Below are 13,143 nucleotides of genomic sequence, written 5' to 3'. Positions count from 1 at the left end.
TTTGGACTCAGTTGCGCTATTTATTTATTATGTGTTAGGCCAGTATTTTATTGATATGAGGGACGTACTACCATGAGACGTAAGCAAAACAAAGCTCCGCGGCCTGGCCCAGACAGACCAGTTGGGGCCGACCGACCGTCTTGTCAACCTCTGCCAATGTCGACTTTCTTGACCTTGAAGATACTCCTTCTCATTCCAGTAGCTCCTCAATTGGCATCTCGAGAGCGAATGCAGCCCATACCAGCCCCGGCACCAAGGTAAAATCCCTGGCAGTACTGGGAATCGAACCCGGATCCTCCGCATAGCAGCCAGACATGCTGACCAGTGAACCATGCAATGTCCATGCAATTAATTGGCAGCATGCAGTACATTCAAGACTGCTTATGTGTCGAAACGATACTAACATGCGCGAGACTTCAAACACGCTGACTGTAGCGACAAACAATGTTTCGGGTTCCACTGAATAGGTCAGGTGTCCACTATACGCAGGAGGCGGCTACACTGGTAGCAGGGGTTGTGTGGCGTGGACTGGGCGGTTTTTTAGGTTGGAAGGCCTCGGGGAAACACAAGAAGGGCTTCAGTCACAAAGGATGCAGGCTGAACACAGGAAAAACGTAGATACAGGGACCATTGGTATAACAGTTGTAAATAGTCGTAGCCGTGTTGGGTAAGTACCAGAGCTCCAAGCGCTAATAGAAAGCAGTGATGCTCAAATCGTTATATGCACTGAAAGCTGGCTAAAGTCGGATATAAGCTCAGACGAAATTTTTGCGAAGAACCTAACGGTGTTCCGAAAGGATAGGCCAAACACGGTTGGCGGTGGCGTGTTTGTTGGTGTCAGAAGTAGTTTAACTTGTCGCGAAATTGAAGTAGATACTTACTGTGAGTTAGTATGGACAGAGGTCATTGTTGGCAACCGGAATAAAATAATAATTGGATCATTTTACCGAAACTTTGTCTGGAAACCTGGCAGAAAATCCAAAGAAATTCTGGTGGTATGTGAAGTATGTTAGCGGGAAGAAACAATCAATGCCTTCTCTACACGATAGCACGATAGCAATGGAAATACTATCGAAGACAGTGCTGCCAAAGCAGAGTTTCTGAACACAGCCTTCCGAAATACCTCCACAAAAGAAGACGACGTAAATATTCAAGAATTCGAATCGGGAACAGCTGCCAACATGAGTAACGTAGAAGTAAATATCCTCGGAGTAGTGAAGCAACTTAAATCACTTAATAAAAGCAAGTCTTCTAGTCCAGACTGTATACCAATTAGGTTCCTTTCGGAGTATGCTGATGCGTTAGCTCCATACTTAACAATCATATACAACTGTTCGCTCGACGAAAGAACCGTACCCAAAGACTGGAAAGGTGCACAGGTCACACCAATATTCAAGAAAGATAGTAGGACTAAATTACAGACCCATATCGTTAACGTCGATATGCAGCAGGATTTTGGAACATATATTGTGTTAGAACATTATGAATTATCTCGAAGAAAACGGTCTATTGACATACAGTCAACTTGGGTTTAGAAAACATCGTCCCTGTGAAACACAACTAGCTCTTTATTCACATGAAGTGTTGAGTGCTATTGACAAGAGATTTCAGACCGATTCCGTATTTCTGGATTTCCGGAAGGCTTTTGACACTGTACTACACAAGCGGCTCATACTGAAATTGCGTGCTTATGGAATATCGCCTCAGTTATGTGACTGGATTTGTGATTTCCTGTCAGAGAGGACACAGTTCGTAGTAATTGACGGAAAGTCATTGAGTAAAACAGAAGTGATTTCTGGCGTTCCCCAAGATATAGTGTTATAGGCCCTTTGCAGTTCCTTATCTATACTAACGATCTTGGAGACAATCTGAGCAGCCGTCTTAGGTTGCTTGCAGAATATGCTGACGTTAATCGACTAATAAAGTCATCAGAAGACCAAAACAAACTGCAAAACGATTTAGAAAAGATAGCTGAATGGTGTGAAAAGTGGCAGTTGACCCTAAATAACGGAAAGTGTGAGGTCATCCACATGAGTGCTAAAAGGAACTCGTTAAACTTCGGTTACACGATAAATCAGTCTAATCTAAAAGCCGTAAATTCAACTGAATACTTAGGTATTACAATTACGAACAACTTAAATTGGAAGGAACACATAGAAAATGTTGTGGGGAAGCCTAACCAAAGACTGCGTTTCATTGGCAGGACACTTCGAAAATGTAACAGGACTACTAAGGAGACTGCCTACACTACGCTTGTCCGTCCTCTTTTAGAATACTGCTGCGCGGTATGGGATACTTATCAGATAGGACTGACGAAGTACATCAAAAAATTTCAAAGAAAGGCAGCACGTTTTGTATTATCGCGAAATGTGCGAGAGAGTGTCACAGAAATGATACAGGATTTGAGCTGGATATCATTAAAAGAAAGGCGTTTTTCGTTGCGACGGAATCTTCTCACGAAATTCCAATCACGAACTTTCTCTTCCGAATGCGAAAATATTTTGTTGACACCGACCTACATAGGGAGGAACGATCACCACGATAAAATAAGGAAATCAGAGCTCGTACGGAAAGATATAGGTGTTCATTCTTTCCGTGCGCTATACGAGATTGGAATAGTTGAGAATTGTGAAGATGGTTCGATGAACCCTCTGTCAGGCACTTAAATGTGGTTTGCAGAGTATCCATGTAGATGTAGATGTAGAATGTTCAATTAGCACAGAGTGTATTAAAGTGTAACACTGAACTGTTGAACCAACGAAGATTGGTATGAAGTCAGATGCCAGTCCAGCATGATAAATGTTAAGTTTTATACGAATCATACTATGCAGCCGTTATCAACATATTAGTCATCATAAAGGTTCTGATTTCGGTGCAAGCTCTAGAGCACCATGTGTACAAAACAGCTGTACAAATGGCGCCAGAAAGCTGAGTGAGTGTGTATGGATCCTCTCCCGGTGCTGCCCTTTCTTACTAAAATGGATACCAACTTGATAGCTTCCTGTCCTCATTATGACCCAATTATCAGTTTCCTCACGTATTTGCAGGCATAATTAACTTCGGTCTCTCGATTAATCACTGTTATTATGATCAACCTACGAGTATAAATTGAGGTCAGATAGAGAGATTACAACAGCACATAAATAATTAAGAACTGAAGACAGAATCAAATAGACATTGAATAAAACCGTGAATTACGGATACAAGTAGCTCACTCAGACGGTTAATGTAATACTTCAATAAGCTTCAAAGCGTGCTTAAATTGTTCAACCTTTACTTGCTATTGCGTCGACAGTCACTTCTCAGGTAACAGGAGAAAATGACACACTAGAAATATTGAAATAAACAAGGAAATGAAGATGAGCTAGAGAGAAATTATGTCAAACGAGCAGTTGACAGTGGAAGAACACTTACACGCACCTAGACGCCAGCACGGATGAGTTCATAACATATTTACGAAAGGCTTTTAGTACCGACGCTTACAAGATACTTCTGATGAAATTGCTTACCTGTAGAATATCGTCTCAGTTGTGTGACTGAATATGTGATTTCCTGTTAGAGAGGCCACAGTTTGTACTAAGTGATGGGAAGTCACCGAGTAAAACTGAAGTGATATCTGTCGTTCCCCAAGGAAGCGTTACTAATTTATATATTGGGTTGATGCGTAAGTTCGTAGCGTTTTTCAGTATGTTTAATAAACAAAGAGATAGACGCAACAGAGACTTTAATCATCAATAATAATTCTCCTTCACTATTTACTACAGTTTACGAACGATGGCGTAACTTTTCGATTCCGCGACTGTAGAAGTCACGTTGTTTTGAAACGAGGAACTCGTTGAGCCATGTTCACAGTGGATTTTGATTCGGAAAGGAAGTTCCTTGATGATTTTTTGATAGAGAGAGGAAAAGATGAAAATCTGAGGATGCAAGATCAGGTGAATAGGGCGGGTGAGGAATAACTTCCCAACTCAACTCCTGTATAGTGTTTTTGTCAGTCTAGGTGAAGGCGGGCGGGGATGTAATCGTGGTGTAGCACCACTTCAAGCAGTCCTCTTGGTCGTTGCTCTTGGACTGGATTTGCTGGCTCACCAATCATGGTTACAGTTCAAGGAAGCAGTTCGTAGTACACCACACCATCACTGTTTACCAGGTGCGTAACATTATCATTTGTTGGTGAGTGCAGGTTTTTGTACGGGGAGTTGCTGCTTCGGTTGGGCTCAACTATGCCTTTGTTTTCGTTATGTTGGCATAAGGACACCATATCTCCGTCACCAGTAACGATACGGGATAGGAATGGCCAGTTTGTTCACGAACCGATTGATGACGAGAAAGCAGCAGCGCACCCACTGACTTTTGTGATTTTGGCTTAGAGTATGCGGTACCCATACACCCAATTTTTGGATCTTCCCCATTACAAGCAAATACCGTACGATGGTGGACTGATTACAGTTCATCACATTTGCCATTTTTCGAATACGCTGACATGTATCATTGTGGATTAATGTGTTTAAACGGTCCTCACGAAACCCCAAAGATCTTCCTGAACGTGGAGAGTCACTAATGTCAAAAAGATCTTCCTTAAAACGACAAAACCGTTTTCTTGCCGGGCTCTGTCCAATGCCATTATCCCCATTCACGGCTCATATGTTTCTCTCTGCCCCCGCTGCTGTTGCCCCTCTATTGAACTTAAACAGGAGAATATATTTGAAATGTTCCAATTTCCCCACTTAGCACTCCATTTTCCAGCGTCCACAGCTCCACTCACTATCTCCACATGACAAAATGACTATATGTAAACTCAAATGGCAACAGTGAACAACAACTAAAAAAATTACAATCGATAAATAAAGCCACAGCAAAGGAAACCCACATGCAAAATGAAAACCCTACAAACCTATGCAACAACCTAATAAATGATTTAGGGGCGTCCATCTTAGATTGTTTGCAGATCATGCTGTCATTTTCCATCTACTTAAGTCATTGAAAAATCAAAACCAATTGATATAGCTGTACGAGGCGAGAAACGGCAATTGACCCTAAAAAATGAAAAGTATGAGGTCATCCACATGAGTAAATTAATTTTCTGTTACACGATGAATCATACAAACGTAAAGAGTGTGCTTCCAACTAAATACCTACGGATTATAATTATGCGCAACTTAAATTGGAACGGTCATATAGATATTGTTATGGGGAACACAAACCAAAGATTGCGATTTATTCGCAGAACACGTAGGAGATACAATGGTCCACTAAAAAGACTGCCTACACTTTCGTTGATACCCACCTACATAGAGCGAAATTAACATTATAATAAAGTAAGAGAAACAGAGCTGTCACAGAGAGATTTAAGTTTTCGTTTCTCCTGTGCGCTGTTAGAGAGTGAGACAGTAGAGAAACTATGTGAAATTTGTTTGATGAACCCTCTGCTATGCACTTAATTGCAAATTGCAGAGTATTCATGTAGATGTAGAGAATTCTGTTCCATGCGCGCTTTTGAGCTCTCATTGTAATGTCTATTAATCTAGTGAATGAGAATGTTGTTCTTAAATGGTTTGCACATCGAAAACTTATCAGCCTAAAGACCGTTACAACGTGGCGCACAAGTTGCAGATCCATGCAGTCTGGATGATTACTGCTGAACCTGTTACAGAAGTGTGTTGATCTACTAAAGTCGACCAAAAAAATTTGAGCCACTGCTTGCCTTGGGCACTATTTAAAACTGACATGGACGTCAAAAACTGCCCAATGTTCTAACTACAGATCACACTACTAAGCACCACCGACCAAGGACTGGACATCCGTCTCCTTTGATCTCACAACCCTGAACAAAGCATCAGGTGGCAGCAGCCTGTTGACCAGGATATTCCAGACTTGCTTCCTGTCTATGTATCTCTCAAGAGGCTCTTTCCTGTCTGTGTGAGAACCAACATCTCCAGACACTCAGATCGAGGTTTTCATCTCTTCTCAGAATAATGTGATCCTTTTGACTAATGCTGGGGTCAAAGGGAGAGCTGAAGCAATTTCGATATCAAAAATAAAGGGAAATAATTAATTTGCCTTACCCTATCATATTAATTGTTTAATAATTTGTAGGAATCAAACAGATCACATAAATCACTCATCACCAGTTTACACTGACCTTTCTTCGAAATAAAACATTTTCACCATTTGAGTATCACATGCAAATAGACTATTGGCCTTTAAAATTGCTACACAAAGAAGCGCAGATGATAAACGGGTATTCATTTGACAAATATACTATACTAGAACTGACATGTGATTACATTTTCACGCAATTTGGGTGCATAGATCCTGAGAAATCAGTACCCAGAACAACCACCTCTGGCCGTAATAACGGCCTTGATACGCCTGGGCATTGAGTCAAACAGAGCTTGGATGGCGTGTACAGGTACAGCTGCCCATACAGCTTCAACACGAAACCACAGTTCATCACGAGTAGTGACTGTCGTATTGTGACGAGCCAGTTGCTCGGCCGCCATTGACCAGACGTTTTCAGTTGGTGAGAGATCTGGAGAATGTGCTGGCCAGGGCAGCAGTCGAACATTTTCTGTATCCAGAAAAGCCTGTACAGGACCTGCGGTCGTGCATTATCCTGCTGAAATGTAGGGTTTCGCAGGGATCGAATGGAGGGTAGAGCCATGGGTCGTAATACATCTGAAATGTAGCGTCAACTGTTCAAAGTGCCGTCAATGCGAGCAAGAAGTGACCGAGACGTGTAACCAATGGCACCCCATACCATCACGCAGGTTGATACGCCAGTATGGCGATGACGAATACACGCTTCCAATGTGCGTTCACCGCGATGTCGCCAAACACAGGTGCGACCATGATGATGCTGTAAACAGAACCTGGACTCATCCGAAAAAATGACGTTTTGCCATTCGTGCACCCAGGTTTGTTGTTGAGTACACCATCGCAGGAGCTCCTGTCTGTGATGCAGCGTCAAGGGTAACCGCAGCCATGGTCTCCGAGCTGATAGCCTATGCTGCTGCAAACGTCGTCGAACTTTTCGTGCAAATGGTTGTTGTCTTGCAAAGGTCCCCATCTGTTGACTCAGGGATTGAGACGTGGCTGCACTATCCGTTACAGCCATGCGGATAAGATGCCTGTCATCTCAACTGCTAGTGATACGAGGCCGGTGGGATCCAGCACGGCATCCGTATTACCCTCCTGAACCCACCGATTACATATTCTACTAACAGTCATTGGATTTCGACTAAAGCGAGCAGCAATGTCACGATACGATAAACCGCAATAGCGATAGGCTACAATCCGACCTTTATTAAAGTCGGAAACGTAATGGTACTCATTTCTCCTCCTTACACGAGGCATCACAACAACGTTTCACCAGGCAACGCCCGTCAACTGCTGTTTGTGTATGAGAAATGGGTTGGAAACTTTCCTCATGTCAGCACGTTGTAGGTGTCGCCACCGTTGCCAACCATGTGTGAAACCTCTGAAAAACTAATCATTTGAATATCACAGCATCTTCTGCCTGTCGGTTAAATTTCGCGTCTGTAGCACTTCATCTTCGTGGTGTTGCAATTTTAATGGCCAGTAGTGTATTATGCAAATCAAGTAATTAAATTTCCGCCACAAATGGATGTAATGCTAAATATATGTGAGGTCTTGTATGCACCCTCCTCTACCGAAAAATTTCCACTAAACAAATCTGGCAAAACGTTCCGACACGATCGCGAACGCGAAGCACATATCGTCCACCGTCTGTCAGGCGGCACCACGTGCTGTCTGCCCGCGAGCTCGCGACTCCATCGCGCCGCGGAGAAACAGCTCATTTTTGGTTCATAACAGTGTGTTCGAAACACGCTCTACCTCTGTCACTAGATGCTTCCTTGCTTTCGAAATCCATTACAGTAACCAAATGCATCGTCTCATACGAAGTCTGTTAAGGTAGTAGCACATAGAATTTGTAAATATCAGGTTTATATTACATATCACACTATAAATTAGGTAATGTAACTGATTTTATTAAGGTGGTTATCTCTCCCTCTGTAGGCGGGAGATTAAAATTTCGTTGAATGAACTCGTCGCGAAAAAGAAAAAAGAAAAAAGCTGGCTTGCCTCTCTAACTCCCGAATAATATCTGTGGTGTTCTAGCCCTTGCTTCCACCCGCCTAGCGGCACGTCATTGGTATCAAATTGATATGCTAATTAATTAACCTGATGAAGAGATGCACTTTGTATGGTGCGTAATTTTTTCCAGTGGACGGATTACACTCGCCAAGTAGCTCAAATGGCAATCCCTGGAAGGCAGACGATGTTCTTCTTCAAGGAACAGTATTGAGAACTGACATTTGAAGCTGACAGCAGAAGGGTTGTGCAACATACATTTCGAATAAGGTAAGATACAATTAATTAGCCCTCATAAGGAGGCATGTAGGCAGTCCTTTCCCCCCCCTCTATTTGGGTCGGAAACAGGAAAGGGAATGACTAGTATTAGTGCAGGTTACCCTCCCCTCATACCGTACGATGACTTGCGAAATGAGCATATAGATGTAAATGTAAATTTACTCAACATATTAAGATGTTATTCCATCCATTTATAGGGACACAAAACTCATGGAAGAAATTTGTCAGTTATTTATTGAGAAAACAAAAGACGGAACTTCTGCTGCTGACTGTCTCTCTGTAAAAATCTTCGTATTAGCTCGCCGTTTTCTCATTGCAGTCACTTCGAGAGACGTATGAGAGAGATTGTAATATATTTGCCCGAAACACTTCGAAGAAGCAGTATAGAGCTCAACTCTCAACTCCCCTTTCCTCAAAGATCGATTACCTGCCGGTTTCTCACGAATCTTCCAGTCTTCGATATATTGCATTTCAGACCACATGATTTCCTCGAGTGAGATATATCCCCCAAAATGTCATACACTGCTGCTGATTCCCTCGAAATATCATCACGCTCCAACAGGACCCTACCATTAGTTAGAAGGCTGTCTAGTCCTCCACCCATCACTGACTAGGTAAAGAGCTATCACAACGAGGAGAATAGCACACTAACATACAGGCTTCAAGAAAAATGTAATAATTCCAATCCCAAAGAAAGCAAGGGTTTACATGTGTGAAAGTTACCGAACTATCATTTTAATAAGCCACAGCTGCAAAATATTACCACGTATTCTCTACAGACGAATGGAAAAACTGGTAGAAGCTGACCTCGGGGAAGATCAGTTTGGATTTCGTAGAAATATTGGAACACGTGCGGCAATATTGACCTTACGACTTATCTTAGAAGAAAGATTAAGGAAAGGAAAACCTACGTTTCTAGCATTTGTAGTCTTAGAGAAAGCTTTTGACAAGGTTAACTGGAATATTCTCTTTCAAATTCTAAAAGTGGCAGGGATAAAATACAGGGAGCGAAAGGGTATTTCCAATTAGTACAGAAACCAGATGGCAGTTATAAGAGTCGAGGGTCATGAAAGGGAAGCAGTGGTTGGGAAGGGAGAGAGACAGGGTTGTAGCCTCTCCCTGATGTTATTCAATCTGTATATTGAGCAAGCAGTAAAGGAAAGAAAAGAAAAATTCGGAGTAGGTATTAAAATCCATGGAAAAGAAATAAAAACTTTGAAGTTCGCCGATGACATTGTAATTCTATCAGAGACAGCAAAGGACCTGCAAAAGCAGCTGAACGGAATGGACAGTGTCTTGAAAGGAGGATATAAGATGAACATCAACAACATCAAAACGAGGATAATGGAATGTAGTCGAATTAACTCTGGTGATGCTGAGGGAATTAGATTAGGAAATGAGACATTTAAAGTAGTAAAGGAATTTTGCTATTTGGGGAGCAAAATAACTGATGATGGTCGAAGTAGAGAGGATATAAAATGTAGACTGGCAATGGCAAGGAAAGCGTTTCTGAAGAAGAGAAATTTTTTAACATCGGGTATAGATTTAAGTGTCAGGAAGACGTTTCTGAAAGTATTTGTATGGAGTGTAGCCATGTATGGAAGTGAAACATGGACGATAAATAGTTTGGACAAGAAGGGAATAGAAGCTTTTGAAATGTGGTGCTACAGAAGAATGCCGAAGATTAGATGGGTAGATCACATAACTAATGAGGAGGTACTGAATAGAATTGGGGAGAAGAGGAGTTTGTGGCACAACTTGACAAGAAGAAGGGACCGGTTGGTAGGACATGTTCTGAGGCATCAAGGGATCACAAGTTTAGCATTGGAAGGAAGCGTGGAGGGTAAAAATCGTAGAGGGAGACAAAGAGATGAATACACTAAGCAGATTCAGAAGGATGTAGGATGCAGTAAGTACTGGGAGATGAAGAAGCTTTCACAGGATAGGGTAGAATGGAGAACTTCATCAAACCAGTCTCAGGACGGAAGACCACAACAACAACAACAACAACAACAACATACGGGGTGAAATTCAAACCATGTAGGGTATATGCACACTACACAAAGAAGTTCAGAAGCGTAATACCTACAATTCATCAGTCTCGAATGAATGTCTATAAAAATTTTCCTCATGACTTCTAAGTCATGAGGAAAAACAACATGTAAGGTGGTGTACAAAGCTGTAGTCATACATTGCTTGCATGTGTAACATAAGAAAAACAATGTATCAAACTGCTTATGAAAGAACAACACAGGAACCCTCTCCTGAGAGCAATAGCCTGTAGGATATGGTCCTCCTACAGTACGGGCGACAACGCGTTACACAGGTCTGTCAAGCGACTATGCTCTCTGGCCATCTACTTCAATGGACCAATATGTGCATATTTTATAGGATCACCACATATGCTCGATATTAACATGTAGACGTTATGTGTTTTCGATATGTCGGAAGGTAGTGATGTAGTAATATCTAATCGAGTTCTCTACAGGGTGACGGAAGTGAAGTTTTTGTAGTTGGTAGTTTTATTCCATTGGATACTACGAAAATAATGTAGAGAGAGAGAGATAGAGAGATAGAGATAGATAGATAGATAGAGAGAGAGAGAGAGAGAGAGAGAGGAATAGGAAGAGGGAGAGAATCTGTGCTGTCAACGAAGTCTCTGACACCATTTAATTGTCGTATTCCTAAGGTAGCAGTCAGAGGAATATGATAAAGGAGATCAGGATATGTACAGGGTAGTATTTACAGACCTTCATTTGATACTGATGAATTGTAGGTATTATGCTTCTGAAATTCTTTGTGTAGTGTGCCTGTACTCTGCATGGTTGTGAATTTCCTTCTGTATGCTAGTGCGCTATTTTTCTCGTTGTGATTGCTCTCTGCCTAGTCAGTGATAGGTGGAGGACTAAGACAGCCTTCTATCTAATGGTAGGGTCCTGTAGGAGCGCGATGAGATTTCGAGGGAATCAGCATCGATCTATGACTTCCAGGGGGACATATCTTACTCGAGGAAATCATGTCTACTGAAATGAAATTTATCAAAGACTGAAAGATTCGTGAGAAATCGGCAGGTAATCGATCTCTGACGAAAGGGGAGTAGAGGTGAGTTCTATACTGCTTCTTCCAACCTCTCATACGTCTCGCGAAGTGACTGCAGTGAGAAAACGGGGAGCTAATACGAAGATTTTTACAGAGAGACAGTCAGCAGAAGAAGTTCCGTCTTTTGTTTTCTCAATAAATAACTGACAAATTTCTTCCATGAGTTTTGTGTCCCTATAAATGGATGGAATAACATCTTAATATGTTGAGTAAATTTACATTTACATCTATATGCTCATTTCGCAAGTCATCGTACGGTATGAGGGGAGGATAACCTGCACTAATACTAGTCATTCCCTTTCCTGTTCCACTCCCAAATAGAGCGGGGGGAAAGGACTGCCTACATACCTCCTTATAAGGGCTAATTAATTGTATCTTACCTTATTCGAAATGTATGTTGCACAACCCTTCTGCTATCAGCTTCAAATGTCAGTTCTCAATACTGTTCTTTGAAGAAAAACATAGTCTGCCCTCCAGGGATTGCCATTTGAGCTACTTGGCGAGTGTAATCCGACCACTGGAAAAAATTACGCATCATACAAAGTGCATCTCTTCATCAATTTCATTAATTAGCATATGAATTTGATATCAACGACGTGATGGTGGGCGACTGTGAATGAGGTCTGGAGTACCACAGATATAATCCAAGATTTGGAGCGGTAATCCAGCGTTTCTCGTTGTAATGAGATCTTTTAATGAAATTTTACTCTCCCACATACACAGGGGAGAGATGACCATCCTTATCAAATCACACATTAGCGAGTTTATAATGTGATACGTAGTATAAATCTGATATTTACAACTTCTCTGTGCTGCTACCTTAAGAGATATCATGACAGAGATAGGGCATGCTGTTAGCACTCTATCATGAGTCAAAAATGAGTTTAATATTCTAGTTCTGTGGTGCAGAACGTAACAGATATTAAGCTGATTAGAAGAGATTTTTATATCTGATGAGAGAATATTAAGAAGAAATATAGCATATGCCATACCGTTAGAGGTTTTTCATAACATGTAGCGATACTTCAGCTATGTGAAAGCTCGTGCTTGCAGTGATTTCACCTGTCTTTAACTCATACAAAAGTGAGAAATCTACGTTTTACATTAGAAAATCGAGATGTTTAGCCAACAACATCCCTGTCTCGGATTGGGTAAAGTGGATTTTTTTAACTAGCGGATAGACTCTATGTCTGGGTGGAACTAATTAGAACTACTGTATACGTCCAAGCCACTGTGCTTATCTCGCAGTTCTGTGGCGAGCGGCCGAGCGGAAACGACGGCTTATTTTCGTGGGACCAGAGGCTTCAAAGAAAAGATTCCAGCTACCGGCTAGTCAGCTCTTGCCTACAACCACGGGGACAATCCTCGGTGGTGACTCTCGTGGCACCCTCTGGATAGCTGAATACCAAACTTCTGGTAGAGCTGCATCAGAAGCAGATGTGTGTGTATTGCGTCAGAAGTTCAATAAGCCGAGTGTTTCTGCTAGACAATTAGTCCCTCTCATGTAAATTGTTTGGTTGGTGGCTGGCCGGTCATGATGATACTCTCTCCAGCCACTGAGCATCCGGTACGGCACGAATACCAGTAGGGGGAGATTGATGCTTAGACGTTGATGCGATCGACGAATGCAGCACATCTACATCTACATCT

At 41.9% G+C, this 13,143-nt stretch overlaps 1 non-coding gene across 1 annotated transcript; it reads right to left on the bottom strand.

Moving 5' to 3' along the window:
* Positions 1–12,283: 12,283 nt before the first annotated feature.
* Positions 12,284–12,469, bottom strand: LOC126268489 (U2 spliceosomal RNA). Its single transcript, XR_007549121.1, has one exon. It is a non-coding gene; the product is annotated as a U2 spliceosomal RNA (small nuclear RNA).
* Between the last annotated feature and the right edge of the window lie 674 nt (positions 12,470–13,143).

This window comes from Schistocerca gregaria, chromosome 4 (genome assembly GCF_023897955.1).
Source record: "Schistocerca gregaria isolate iqSchGreg1 chromosome 4, iqSchGreg1.2, whole genome shotgun sequence".
Taxonomy (NCBI): domain Eukaryota; kingdom Metazoa; phylum Arthropoda; class Insecta; order Orthoptera; family Acrididae; genus Schistocerca; species Schistocerca gregaria.
This window is presented reverse-complemented; position numbering and strand designations above follow the sequence as displayed.